Source organism: Chaetodon trifascialis, chromosome 11 (genome assembly GCF_039877785.1).
Source record: "Chaetodon trifascialis isolate fChaTrf1 chromosome 11, fChaTrf1.hap1, whole genome shotgun sequence".
Taxonomy (NCBI): Eukaryota; Metazoa; Chordata; class Actinopteri; order Chaetodontiformes; family Chaetodontidae; genus Chaetodon; species Chaetodon trifascialis.
In genome coordinates, this window is record NC_092066.1 from 20180496 (window position 1) to 20195174 (window position 14679).

General features: G+C 42.8%; 1 protein-coding gene across 1 annotated transcript in view; it reads left to right on the forward strand.

The window, feature by feature from the left end:
- LOC139339495 (E3 ubiquitin/ISG15 ligase TRIM25-like) overlaps positions 1-14679 on the forward strand; it is a 308448-nt gene that overhangs the window by 123033 nt on the left and 170736 nt on the right. The window lies entirely within an intron of this gene.

Genomic DNA, 14679 nt, shown 5'->3' on the forward strand with positions numbered 1-14679 from the left:
CTCCTCTGACTAAAACCTTATTGGTTTACAAGGTTGATTACACTGGCAACTAACCTCCCCTCCTCACCAGAACAGCTCCCCTGCCTTGCTTTCTTCACGTCGGCAGCCCTAACCAGCTGCGAACGCCCCTCCCGAGCCCCAAGGAGTGCCAAACACCTGACTGATCAAATGTGTGTCTACAGCTGCGTATCACAGAGTCACTGTCTCTTTTTAACACCTCTCCTCCCTACCTGGCGTTCACCAGGTGTATGTCATTGTCTTTAATTAGTCTCTCTCTTGCAGAGAGACAGCTCTGCCTGCTGTCTCACTACAATATTTAAAAAACATTAAATCCAACACTCCATTGAATCGCAGGCTACATGTATTGTTAGGAAGACTACAGCGCCATCATGTGTGTCCAGTGCTGTACATTAACTCAAAGATCATCTCTGACGGCAAGATGGCTCACTGAATCTGGACTATAGTTGAGTAAACTGTTATCAATGACAACACGACAGCCCAACAGCCGACAATTATGTTAAAACCGAACTGTTACTTAACAAAAAACAAACAAACAAACAAACAAACAAACAAAAACACGATAGCGAATGAGTCAAATGCGGCACCTGTCATTGTTGTTCAGCCATTTTGAGAAACATTTCACGTTTAAAATCCTTGTAAAAGATTGAAAAAAGAGGTTTTTGATTCATAAACTTACATTTATGAATGAAAAACTTAAAATAATTAGAAGATTTATAACATGGATTTTTTCATTGTCATCTTTCTTTTTTACAAAAAGACCAAAAATAACATGCTCATAAAACAATACAAAATTTGCATAAAGAGTGTCTAGTTCCATAGTTTCATTTCGTAGTGGGATCACAGTGCCAGAAAAGATGTGGCACAGTTTCAGGGTGAGCTGAACAAAATGAACAATTGGTATCAATATCAGCTCTAAACTTTTTCATCAAATACTTTGTAGGGTAAATTTTGTGTAGAATTTTAAAGGAAATCTGTCTAATTTTGTTGATAATCAAATACTTGTGTGGCAACAACCAAACTTCTTTTTTTTTTTGTTTGTTTATTGAATTTCAAGACACTATAACAAGTAGACAGGTACAGCCCACCACCAGCATTAAGTTACAAGATAAAACAAGTTAACATAAAATCTGGACTTGTACAAGAAAATCCAAGAGCAAATACTTGAATAGTGTCATAATACACAAACGCAAAAACAAAATAGCAGAACATATGCGCCGGTCATCCAAAGTTGGACATACACATACCTAGTAAAAGAGACCTTAAATAAATTTAAAAAAAAAAATAAATAAATAAATAAATAAATAAATAAATAACATTTCACACCCACCGCAGGTGGATGAATAGACCAAAAGGTATACAGATGCAGTAGTCACTCTGTGATAGTAGGAAACACCAAACTGTCCACATGTGCAAAGGAAGGTCCCCAAGATTGATCAAATTTAGCAAGTGAAACGTTTATTGTAAACCGTATGTTCTCCACTTTGACAAAATTGAGTATCTCTTTGATCCAGGAAGACTTTGGGGGTGGGGGGGCAATAGACGCGGGGCCAATAGAGTAACAAATGCCACAAAATCCGCTTTACATTTTGGAATTGATAGATTAGGGGGCAAAACACCAAACAGTGCAGATAGTACTGTTGGTTCAAATGGAGTTATGATACATATTGAAATGGAATTAAAAACTTCTCACCAATAAGTGTGTAATGAGGGACACGATCACAACATATGGATATAGGTAGCAGGTGCCTGACGACATCTGTCACACATGGGATCAACATCATCATAAATCTTAGACAGCCTGACTTTGGCGAAGTGTACACGATGCAGAAGAGAGATGAGGTGTGAACCCGACGCAAAATCAGACCCCACTGCTCCTCAGAAATCTCCCCCACGTCGTCTTCCCACTGAGTTCTTAGCTGGCGTAGAGAAACGGGGCGCAATGAGATAATAAGGTTAAATAAATGTGACACCACACCCTTAACAGAGGAGGGAGGAGATAGAAAAGAGTCAAGTGGTGAGGCCTCAGGAAGACCTGGAAAGTAGGAATTAAGATTGCGAACAAATCCGCGGATCTGCAGATACCTAAAAAACTGTGAATTTGGTAATGAGAATGTCGCGCAGCTGCTGGAAGGAGGAAGGAAGTCACTAATGGGACTGCACGGTTGCATGTTCTGCCCGTGCATGCGCGGGTTCTCTCCAGGTACTCGAGCTTCCTCCCACAGACCAAAAACATGCTCATTAGGTTAATTGGTGACTCTAAATTGCCCTTGTGTGTGAATGTGAGCGTGAATGGTAGTCTGTCTTGTGTTTACCCCGCCTCTCGCCCGTTGACAGCTGGGATAGGCTCCAGCCCCCCCGAGCTATAAGAGACAAGGGCAGTAGTGACCACCATTGAAGATCTTCCTGTATTTGAGCCAGTAAGGGGGCAAAATTTAACTTGAACAGGTCCTCAAACTTTCCTCTAACATAAATACCAAGATATGAACAACTCAACAGGGCGTGTTTAAATGGGAAGTCCTGTACTGAGTTACGGGCTGCATCACTTAAAGGGAACATCTCACTCTTGTCCAAATTAAGTTTATACCCTGAAATACAACCAAATGATGTGAAAATATCCAGAGCTGCAAATGCCTTTTCAGCATCCATTGAAATCAAAGCCTCAGACGTGGACCGAGTGGAGGGATCATATATAATGTTGAAAACCCGTCTAAGTGTCTATTTCGGATGAACCCAGGTTGATCAGGGGAAATAATAGTAGGCAGTACTGTCTCCGACCACATGGCTAATAATTTGGACAAGATTTTTACATCAACTGATAAGAGACTTATGGGACGGTAACTAGAGCAGAGAAGTGGGTCTTTATTTTTCTTCAAAATCAATGATATAGAGGCAGGGACGGACTGGCCATCTGGCATACCAGGAATTTGCCCGGTGGGCGGACGTGCTATTTGGGCCGACAGTCGGCCACTTTTTTTTTTTTTTTTTAATTTTAAATATTGGTTTGTCCGGCCCATACAGACAGTTGATCAGCGGCCCGATTGACACTGGGCTGGCCCAATCACATCGTTAAACACCCTTTTGCTTTGGCCCTGTGGCATAATGCATTCGGTGCAAGAGTTTGTTTATAACCACCGACCGGCCCTCGACACACGCAGTTCTGTGGCCGATAGGTTATTTTCTTCACTTGATGGGACTCATCTCGCCCAATCATATCATGAAACACTTCCCCTCTTTTACGTCGGTAATGTAATGTGTTAGGATCTGCGAGAATGGACAGAAAACGTAAAGGAGGTGCGGAAAAACTGAGAGTGAAAAAGAAGCTGGGTCTTCAAACCAGCGCTGCAAAATGCTCAAAAATTTCCGATATGTTTGCCACGGCAGGGCCATCATCAGCTCCCGTGGCCGATGACAGTGGTGGTGGTAGCGACATTGCACAGAGACATGCAGTAAAACCTGCGGTAAGCTGGACTGCTTTCAGAACACTTGTAATGAGTAAAGCAACCCAACCCCTTGGTAAATCTGACAATGATAAAACGTCAATAACTTATTTTTGGATAATGTGCTATGGCAAGGTTAGTTTGTATTCTAGTTACTTTGTAAATCTATTATTACTATTAAGCTATAATTGTTTGTGGGGTGAGTAGTAGGCTAGCCCAAAGCTAAGCTACTTTCTGGCCCTGGGAAAATGTGTAAGGCAGTTTTTATGTAGGCGGTTAGGGACAATGTACAGAAATGAAAGAATACCACACCTTTTAAAATCATATCATTTTGTCTACTGCTTATGTTATGCCAATGCAGCTGTGTGCCTCTTTACAAGAGAATCCAATAAGTATAGGTGTATTTGTAAATGTAAATCCATTACTCACCAACATGAAAAGTGAGTCAGGAGGCAGCATTCTGATTTTGTTATTAGGCTATCAATGAGTTTGGGGAAGTTTTTATGTATGTTCATTGCCATGTTATGCCAATGCAGCAGAGAATCCAATAATTCTGGACCTGACTGCATCCTTACGTAAAAAAACAAAAAAACAAAAACAAAACCTTATCCCACAGTCTCTATTCATGTTTTGTTGAGCTAGGTTGAGATTGCATCCCAGAAGAGGAGAGTGTTAGTGAGAGAGAAGAGAGAATTGACGAGAGAGAGGAATATGTCAGTGAGGGAGAGGAGAGTATCTCCCAAAGAGAGGAGAGAGTCGGCGAGCGTGAGGAGAGACACGGCGAGAGTGAGGAGAGAGTCAGCGAGCGTGAGGAGAGACACGGCGAGAGTGAGGAGAGAGTTGCCGAGAGTGAGGAGATCAGAGAGCAGGAGGACATAGATTATTTTGCCTGCCCTGAGCCTTCTAGATTACAGAGCTTTTTGAATCACCATCCACAACAAAATGCCAAAAATCCAGTAGTTCAAAGGGTATTTACCAGTAAAATGGAACCAACAGGAGGTGGCTCACATATTGTGAGAGACGTCATGCATTGTTTTGTTATGTGTGTATGGCTTTTGGGAAGATCAGTGACACAAGCCCATTTATTATTGGAATGTCTGATTGGAGGCATGTGCACCAGCGCACAGAAGAGCATGAAAAGAGTAATGCACACCGAATCTGTGCCGAAGCTTTTTTACTTAGGTGCTCAAAAGCAGATATCAGCAGCATGTTTGCTGGTAATCAGCTGTCTGCTCATAGGGAACAGGTCAGAAAGAGACGCCGGGTATTGGAGCGTGTTGTGGATGTGGTGAAAGTGATAGGGAAGAGGGGGCTGAGCTACAGGCATACAGAGAATGAGGCAGCCTACACACTAAATGATGACACAATTGATCATGGGAACTTTTTGGAATTCATCCTTTTATCAGGAAAATATGATGTCTGCCTAAAAGAACACCTTGACAATTGTATTGAGAAGAGCAAAAAATTACATGAATCCAGTGGAACAAGAGGTCGAGGATCTCTTATCACCCTTCTCTCCAAAACTACAGTTAATACAGTTATTGATACAATTGGGTACCTCATTCAAGACTGCATTACAAGTGAATTACAGAAAGCTGGAATGTTCTCCATTCAGCTAGACACAACACAGGACATAACCTGTCACGATCAGTGTTCAATCATTTCAAGATATGTCACTGACACTGTGCACGAGAGGCTTGTTGCCTTAGTGAGGTGTGAGGCATCCACTGGCAGTACTTTCTGAACTTGGTCACAGATGTCTTGCACTGTCTGAAACTAAACAAAGACATGTGCATAGGAAATGCCACAGATAGGACAGCAAATATGCAAGGCCATTATAAAGGATTTTCAGCACTGATGACCTCTCAGTCACCCACTCACGTCCATGTCTGGTGCTATGCACATGTTCTCAATCTTGTGCTGTCGGACACAACACAAATTGTGATTGAAAGTGGATCACTGTTCAGCCTACTGAACGACATTGCCGTCTTCATCAAGGACTCCCATCAAAGGATCAATCTGTGGGAGAACCAAGCACAAGCTAACAGCCACAGATGGCTCTTTCCAATTGGGGAGACAAACATGATGCTCTCACAAAAGTGTTTGGGCATTTTGGGAAACCACAGACTGGTTTGTTCACAGATGCAGTTCTGACACTGGCAGCCATCGAAGACAATGAATGTGAAAAAGCAACTGTACGTGCCAAAGCACGTGGTTTTAAAGAGGGTCTCTTGAAATATGAGACCATATTAACAGCTCAGATATTCCTGAGAGTATTTGAGCTAACAACACCCCTGTCTAAATACCTCCAGACAGAAGGCATGGATATCCTTTCAGCCCATCGTATGGTGATTGCCACACAAGAGAGCCTGAAAAGCATTGCCAGAGATGTTAAAAGTGCGAAAGCAGCTGCAGACACTTTTGTGCAATGGACAAATGAGAATATTGAGAAAAGAAAGGAAGAAATGGATGTTGAAGTTGAGTGTGCATTGCTCAGGCCATTCATAGAAGGTTTGTAACACACGCCGGTTTGGCATGGCTGGACCCGAGGAGCTTTGAACAGATCCAGACCACAGCTCTTCCCAAATGTTTAGCAGGACAGTGGAACAGACTGAAAACATCCCATCTTGAGGATTACATGACCAGAACAGTGGAAGATGGAGGTGAAGGACAAGAAGAGGAAACAGATATTGTGGATAAAACCTGTGCCTCCTGTAAAAATTGCCCACTGTGCTGCTATCAGATTCTCCAGCAGCTCAACATGCTCTCAGATGCCTATCATCTCCTTGGGATTGCTTATAAGTTCTTGCTGACCCTTTCCCTGACCCAGGTGGCCTATGAAAGAACATTCTTTACTCTCAAGTTCATCAAATGCAGACTTAGGAGCAACCTGTCAGCAAGCAAGCTGGAGGCATTTATGTTGATGGCCACTGAGAAAGACATCCTCATGGCATTGGACACAGACACAGTCATAGATAAGGTGGCTGAGAAGAGTGAATTACTGAGAAAGCTGCTCTTGTAAGGTAATACACTGAGAGGAACTTGAATAGATTATCATTGATTATGAAAATATTCATTGCAATGTAACAGTTGTCTTATGAATCCTACAAGCCTGAACCTTTCCTCCTCCGACAGGATTCCAACACTCCAACACTGACACTCTCTCTCTCTGAAAAACTGGTTGAACATGGTGTTGTGATCCGTGACACTTTCACCCCCGTGCTCCCGCTGGTTAGTCAAGCAAAGAAGATAATTATTTCAAACGCGCCTCTGTTTATTCAAAACGAGGACTTGGTTAAAGAGTGGGCTGCACGGTGGCGCACCAGGGATTGCGCGTGCCTGTGTGAAGTTTGCATGTTCTTCCCGTGCATGCGTGGGTGACTCTAATTGCCCCTAGGTGTGAGTGTGAATGGTTGTGTGTTTGTGCCCTGCGATCAGGGGGTCAGCTAGTGTCCCCCATTAAGATGGTCCTGCTGGGCTGTAAGTCTCCCAAGCTGAAGCACGTAGTGCGTCTTTATTTTATTAGTGTAGTTTGTCACAGGAGACAAGACTTCATGATCCTGAAGGACAGCACGAAGGAGCTGAACCTAACCTTCAGCTTTAAGGTGGAAGGGTTCAGCTACGTCTTGTTTCCTTCCTCAGAAAGTATGAAATGTTTTGGTTGCGGTGCTGAGGGCGGAGCGCGTCGCGTCGGCTCCGGTGGCGGACCAAGTCCAAGGCCGACCAGGCCGCGGAGCAGGACGCGGGTATGGCAGGCGGCCGGGTGGCCGCGGGGCAACCCGTGGACCGCTCGTCCTTGGTTGACTGCCCGAGTCAGACTTGCTGGGCAAACAGAGGTCTTGTGAGAAAACAAAAGAGTTAGTGGTAGACATGCAGGACAGGGAGCAGAATGTGTAGGGTGAAACCAAGAATGGAAAGGCAATAGAAAACAAAAGAAATGTCTAGACAAGTGAGAAAGCAGATAAAAAGAAAGAGAACAGAAACAAAGGAAGCTGCAGTCAGATTGTTGACAGTGTGATCAGTGAGGTGCTGATGGAGGAAAACGAAATGAAATAAGTCCTTCTAATAACTCTGGTAAAAGAAAGAACAGCAGTGACAAAGGACAGAGTGGAGCTAAGACCAAGAGAGCGATGGAGGAGCTGTCTGACAATGAGGATGCATGTGAATGGACACCCTCAGAGGAGGACGAGACAGTGTCCTATCCTCTAGAGAAAATTAAAAGATTCCTGGTTGAAACTAAAGGCCAAAGGGCAGTTAAACCTGAACTGGTTTTTCCAGATCTAAGAGGTTTTGTTAGGTCTGTGACTCAGCTGAGGAAGGAAAGCGATGCCTTGGTGGAGGAAGTCATGACAGGTGGAAATCATGTGTGGTCACATTTTAAAAGTAAAAGCACAGTACGAAAATATCAACATGGTTTTCTATTGTTGTTTATGCTCCAGTTTGGAGCATTGACAGAATGAGTTTTTTAAACGTTTTATTTGATGTTCTTCACAACTGCACTGATGAGTTCTTGTTTCTGTGAGGTAATTTTAACTACACAGAAATTGCCAAACTAGACAGGAATCACCTGGAGCCTCACCCTGCTTCAAACCTGCGAGCTGAAAGATGTTTGGAGAGGTTTTAACAGGACAGACCGGCAGTACACCTGGAGTCACTCCAGAGACAACTCACTATCATTGGCCAGACTTGATGGATTTTACTGTTTTAAACATCATTTTAATATTTTTAAATCGTGTCGGATCGTTCCTGTTAGCCTTTCTGATCATTGTCTTGTTCAGTGCTCCTTTTATATCCAAAATGTGAAGGTATGCAGTGCATATTGGCATTTCAATACTGGGCTTTTACATGACAAATCTTTTAGAGAAGCTTTTGAGTATTCATGGGTTTTACACAGAGAGAACAAATCCTCCTTTTCCTCAGTGCAGCAGTGGTGGGATGTCAGAAATAGTCAAATAAAACAGTTTTGTCAACAGTATACTCGCAATGTCATTAAACACATTACCAGATCTCTTCAGGATCTGGAGACTAAGGTGATAGAACTACAGAATATAGTTGATTCTACGGGAAATCAAGGGCATATTGAACCCCTAAATCCAAAAAGGCTGCCTTAGCCAACCTGTTGGACCTGACAGCACAGGGCGCTCTGATCCAGTCACGGTTCTTGAGCGCCTCTGAAATGGATGCCCCATCTTGTTCCTTCTTTGGTCTGGAGCGGAAGAATGGTCAGAGAAAGGTCATCCACTCTCTGCGATCCGGTAACGGATCTCCAATCACAGACATTCCGGAGCTATGCAGATATGCCACGAACTTCTACAAAGAACTTTTTAAAAATGAATTTGTAGAGGACGTTGAGCTGGCTGGAGAATTTTATGCTGGACTGCCTCAGGTGGAGGCCGACAGCAATGCAGTGTTGGATGCAGAGCTGTCCATGAATGAACTGTACACTGCTCTCATGGGCCTGGCAAACGGCAAAGCTCCCGGAATTGACGGACTACCAGCAGAATTTTATAAATTGTTCTGGTCAGTGGTTGGTGAAGACCTGTTGGAGGATTTTCAGGACAGTCTGAATACAGGACGACTGCTGCTGAGCTGCAGGAGGGTAGTGATCACCTTGCTGCCAAAGAAGGGTGACCTGCAGGAGCTGAGGAACTGGAGACCTGTCTCTCTGCTGTGTGGCGATTACAAAATCCTCTCCAAGGCTCTGGCCTCAGAGAGGTGATGAGTGGGGTCATCCATGTTGACCAAACTTACTGTGTGCCCGGCAGGTTAATAAGTGATAATATCACTCTCATTCGGCATGTTTTGGACGTCTCTAGCTCATTGGGTATTGATGTTGGTCTTATTTCCATAGACCAAGAAAAGGCTTTTGACCAGGTTGAACATCAGTATCTGTGGCAGACACTGAGTGCTTTTGGGTTCAGCTCAGGTTTTATAGCCAAGATCCAGGTACTGTACCGTGATATTGCGAGTATACTGAAAATAAATGGTGGCTTGGCTGTGCCTTTTAGTGTGCAAAAGGTGGTGCGGCAGGGCTGCTCTCTTTCCGGCTTGTTGTACATACTGGCTGTTGAACCCCTCCTTTCCAGGTTGTGATTCAGCTGTTAAACTTTCGGCCTATGCTGACGATGTCATTGTGATTAGTAATAGTCAGAATGACATTGATGTTCTGGAAAAAAATGTGATGCTTTTTAACAAGATCTCCTCTGTGAAGGTGAACTGGGGAAAAAGTGAAGCATTGATGGGTGGTAAGAAGCAGCTGGATAGTCTAGCTCTACCAGGAGGGCTGACCTGGAAAAAAGGAGGGATAAAATATTTAGGAGTGTTTTTAGATGAAGAATCGTTTTTAGAAAAGAACTGGGAGAACATTTTAGAGAAACTTAAGGGTTGTCTGACAAGGTGAGAATGGCTCTTGCCGAGCATGTCCTACAAAGGGAGGACACTCGTGACAAATAATCTGGTGTCCTCCTCATTACGGCACAGATTTGTTTGTGTGGATCCTCCTTCAAACCTGCTGTCAAAAATTCAAGCTTTTCTTGTTGATTTTTTTGGGGATAAGCTGCATTGGGTTCCACAGGCTGTTCTGTTTCTTCCAAAAGAAGAAGGGGGACAAGGACTGATACACCTGGCCAGCAGAGGAGCTGCTTTCCGCCTTCAGCACATCCAGTGACTCCTGTTCGGACCAAAAGACGTGGTGTGGTGACCACTGGCATGGGTGCTGCTGAGGCAGTTCGGCAATCTGGGACTGCAGGATTCTCTTTTCCTCATGGATTTTAAGACTCTGAAGTTCCAGACCTTGCCTCCTTTCTACCGTGGAGTCTTCACAGTGTGGAGAATGATGGAGATAGACAGAACCACTGAGACTGACTCTTTACACTGGCTGCTGCAGGAGCCGGTGGTACACGGTGGATGTTTGGACACCCCCTCCTGGGCAGGACCAGCTGTCACAGGCTTATGTTGCAGAGCAGGGATTCTGACCCTTGGATCGGTGGTGTCCATAGCTGGACCTTCACTGGACAATGCAGCTGCTCTAGCAGCTGGACTGGGGGTGAGATCCTTGAGGATCACCAGCAAGCTGCTGGAGCACTGGAGACACCATCTGACGGGACATGAATGGACACTGCTGAGAGAATACAGCAAAGGTTTTATTGTGCCTCACACAGACGATCCTTTTCCTTCTCTACGTTTTCGTCCCAGATTTGAAAATTGTGCTGGTGCTTTTTTAGATGAAAAATGTCAAACTTTTTTAAACTTGGAGCTAAACAGTAAAAAACTGTAAAAAATGATGGTTAAATGTCTTAACAAAAGTAAACTGCAGGATCGGGTTGACACACCTTAGCGAGGTCACCTGGGCCTGGGAGACGACGTCAAGCCGGCTTGGAGGGTTTTATAGAAGGGTGCACTGACAAATAAGGTGGCAGATCTACAATGGAGAATTTTACATGGGATAGTGGCAGTCAATGCTTTTCTCTGTGTCATTGATCCAGGTCTGAGTAACAGATGTCCTTTTTGTCCCAGGAGAGAGACAGTGTTCCACTGTTACTCAGAGTGTCCTCGCCTTGTGCCTCTGTTTGAACTGTTAGAAAGCCTGTTCAGAAAGTTGGGAGAAGGTTTCTCCAAGCAGAGCTTCATTCATGGTTTTAAGTACAAGAAGGCTGAAAAACACAAATGTCAGCTGGTGAATTTTATCGTGGGACAATCAAAGATGTCCATTTACATCAGCAGGAAGAAAAAGATTGATGATTCAGTAGACGTTGATGTTAAGCTGTTGTTCACCAGGATGGTGAAGGCCAGAATAACGACTGACTTTAATTATTACAGAGCAATGAAAGATGTGGATCAGGTCAGCCTAAAATGGACTCATGGTGACGTTTTGTGTTCAGTAAAAGAAAACCAGCTGATCTTCTCTGAAGAGATGATGTGACTCATTTATTCTTTTGAGTTTTTATTTAGTTGGTTATTTGTTTTATTTATTTCTTTTTATCTATTTATTTATGTATGTATGTATGTATGTATGTATGTATGTATGTATGTATGTATGTATGTATGTATGTATTTATTTATTTATTTATGTTTTTGTTTTTTACTTATTTAATTATTTTGTGTGTGTGTGAGAGAGTGTTTTTGAAGATGGTTGTATTTTTTGTAAATGTTATGTTGGTGAAAAACTGATGAAATAAAGTCAGTTTCAAAAATCAAATCTCTCTCTCTCTCTCTCTCTCTCTCTCTCTCTCTCTCTCTCTCTCTCTCTCTCTCTCACACACACACACACACACACACACACACACACACACACACACACACACACACACACACACACACACACACACACACACACAGGATGCCTTCACTTGTTTGTTATAGGAGGAGTCCTTTGGGGGATGACTTCACTGCATCCCTTTTCCTTGGTAAGTTCACAGTTGATGTAATGCAAAAGACACAAATGATCCTCTCGTTCTCTTTCTCTCTGTCACACACATATAGGATAATGTCTTCTTTTTTTTAAGGATTTGCCCAAGTTCACATGCCTTCTTTATTTAGCATTGCTTTGTCTGGAAAACAGTGATAATCAGATCAATCAACCATGTCACTTATTTGTCTTTCTCTCACCCTCATTCATGTGTCATCATCCCTCTTAAATTTTCAGTTTCTAAGCTGCTATTTTTATCTTGAAGATTGACCAATAATTAAATCTCTCTCTCTTTCTCTCTCAAACATACATAAACAGAGTTCAAAGTTCATTCAGGAGTTCAGTTACATTCATCTTTTTGGACTGGGTCAGTTCACAATTAATTGAGTACTACTCTTGGAAGAGTTAGCATCTGATCCATCATTTCTCATCTCTATTCTTTCTCATTCTTTTTTCTTCCTCCCTGAAACACATAGGTACACCCAATACGATGAATTCTGCTTAAAGATCCATTACTGTGATGGAGTGATGGAGTATAATTTTTGTGGTGTTAACAAATTACACTTTTTGGAAGTATTTAATGTGTCCACTATCACTGATTACCGTTAACTCATTGCATGGCTTACGGTACGTGGTTTTGAAGAGTTGCACAGTTGGTATACACATTCAAGAGACCGAAAAAGTGTGTGTTATCGAATGTGGTGGGCCAGTCTGGTCCAAAATGCCAGGGCCAATTTCTTGTCCCAGTCCGCCCCTGGCATGAAGTATAACATTCAGATCTTAACGAGTCATCAGTTCCTCTGAAAAGTGTTTGACTAAATCTTTCTCGCTCTGAAAGGATTTTTGTTTTACTAACTTATCGTGTTATAACGGGAAGAGTTCCGGTAGAGTAGCAGCAAAATTGTCGGCCAAATGAAAAAAAAAACAAAAAACGCATTGATGAGAATCAATGGGATAATATATCGTCATGTACGAGCCAGAAACACGTGACCTTGTGGGATTTCACTTTGTTTAGGTAAAAAGATCTCTTTACATAAGGACGTTTTTTCTCGTTATGTGACAAACTGGACAGATGTTTCTAGTGGCATCAAAAAGTCAATGGTAAACATTGTGTGTGTAATTCCCTCCTGGAGCAGTGGCCTTGTTGTGTCATATAAATTTGCTTTTATAAGTTGGCATTCTTTTTCTCAGGGCGTCATGAAACTTATCGCTCACTGATCACTCTTATCATTAATTCAGCATTATCTGCAGTGGTGGCTGGTGAAAAAAAATTCTTGGTGGGGCTGGTGTGCCAAAAGATCTCCCTGCCTAATCTAGCATAAGCATTCAAATTAACAGTCGGAAAATGACAACAGTTCCACAATAATAATTTAATTTCACAGTTTCAAAGAAAAAGGAACAATTTACAGCTATATTAGACTTTATGCTATCAAATAAGGGATAAATTCACAACAAGGGTATGATTTCAGCTGAATCTATACAAATCAACAGCGTGAGTGAGTGAGTGAGTGAGTGAGTGAGTGAGTGAGTGAGTGAGTGAGTGAGTGAGTGAGTGAGTGAGTGAGTGAGTGAGTGAGTGAGTGGAGGGGGGAAGTGTCTAAGGTGAGTGTGGGCTGAGTTATTATATGAAGAGAGAATGAAACAGAACATTTCCTATTAAAATGTAACATATACAAAGAATTGAGAACCAAGTACAAAATTAAACATAAACAGATGATTTTAATACCCTCTCTAATCAAGAAATGTCACAGCCTGAGAGAAACAACAAAGCAGTCTCCACAAATACATTATTATTACATACGGTTTTTATCTACCTCTTCATGGTGCCTTCTTACAGCAATGCGGTGTACATCATCTAGCTGCGTTGCTATGCTAATCTTTCTGAACACAGTTTTCCATGTGAACTTTGGATCTCTCATGCTTCTTGATCCGTTCGGAGAGGTGCTTTAAGTCAGTTAGTCCAGTCTTGGTCCAAGTGGAATCACATTTGTTACTTCTGAAGAGGATACAGGGGAAACAGAAAAGTGCATAGGCTGCACCACAACCTGCCAGCCACGTCTTACGGTTGAACCAGCTCAGACAAAAACTCTCTTTGTACAATTTATCTTTCTTCTTGGTTTGCTGGGAAATGTTGACTTCAGGCTTGTCAGGTCCCAGCTCCTTAACGAGAAGTTTTTCCTCCGTCGTCTGTCTCGCAAAAGTTTACATTACTAATGATTTCACCAAATTTGGTGGAAGCTGCTCTTGACCTCCTATTCTTACCGCCATCGCCATTGCCATCATCTCTCTTCCTCGTCGACGTATTTTTTTCCCCCGTAGGACAGAGTCTGGGAGTCGAACTACGAAAAAAAAAACTATCGCTGGCTCCTCACGTAGCTCTAGCAATTCTAAACCTTCACGTATTTTACATAGCACTTGGGGCGACATTTCCAAGCGCCCCACAGGCGTTAAATTTGGCGATGTTGATCGGCCAATTATTCATATTTTTTCCCTAGCAACCATAATCTGATTGGCTATTTAGCTGCAAGTCAGGGGCGCTTTGCCAAGCACCCCATGAGAGAACGATACGCTGTCTGTCAGTGGAAATTCACTGTTTAAGGAGTGTCAGTTGGGGGAAATGTTGTTTCAATGGTTTAAATTGCATGTAGGGACACACACACACACACACACACACACACACACACACACACACACACACACACACTATTAAGTAAAACTGACATTGATTAAAAAAAACACAAAAAAATCTTACCCTTCCACAGCTGGTGGGGCGGAGCCCCAGCGCCCCCTATGGGCCAGCCGCTGCTGGTTATC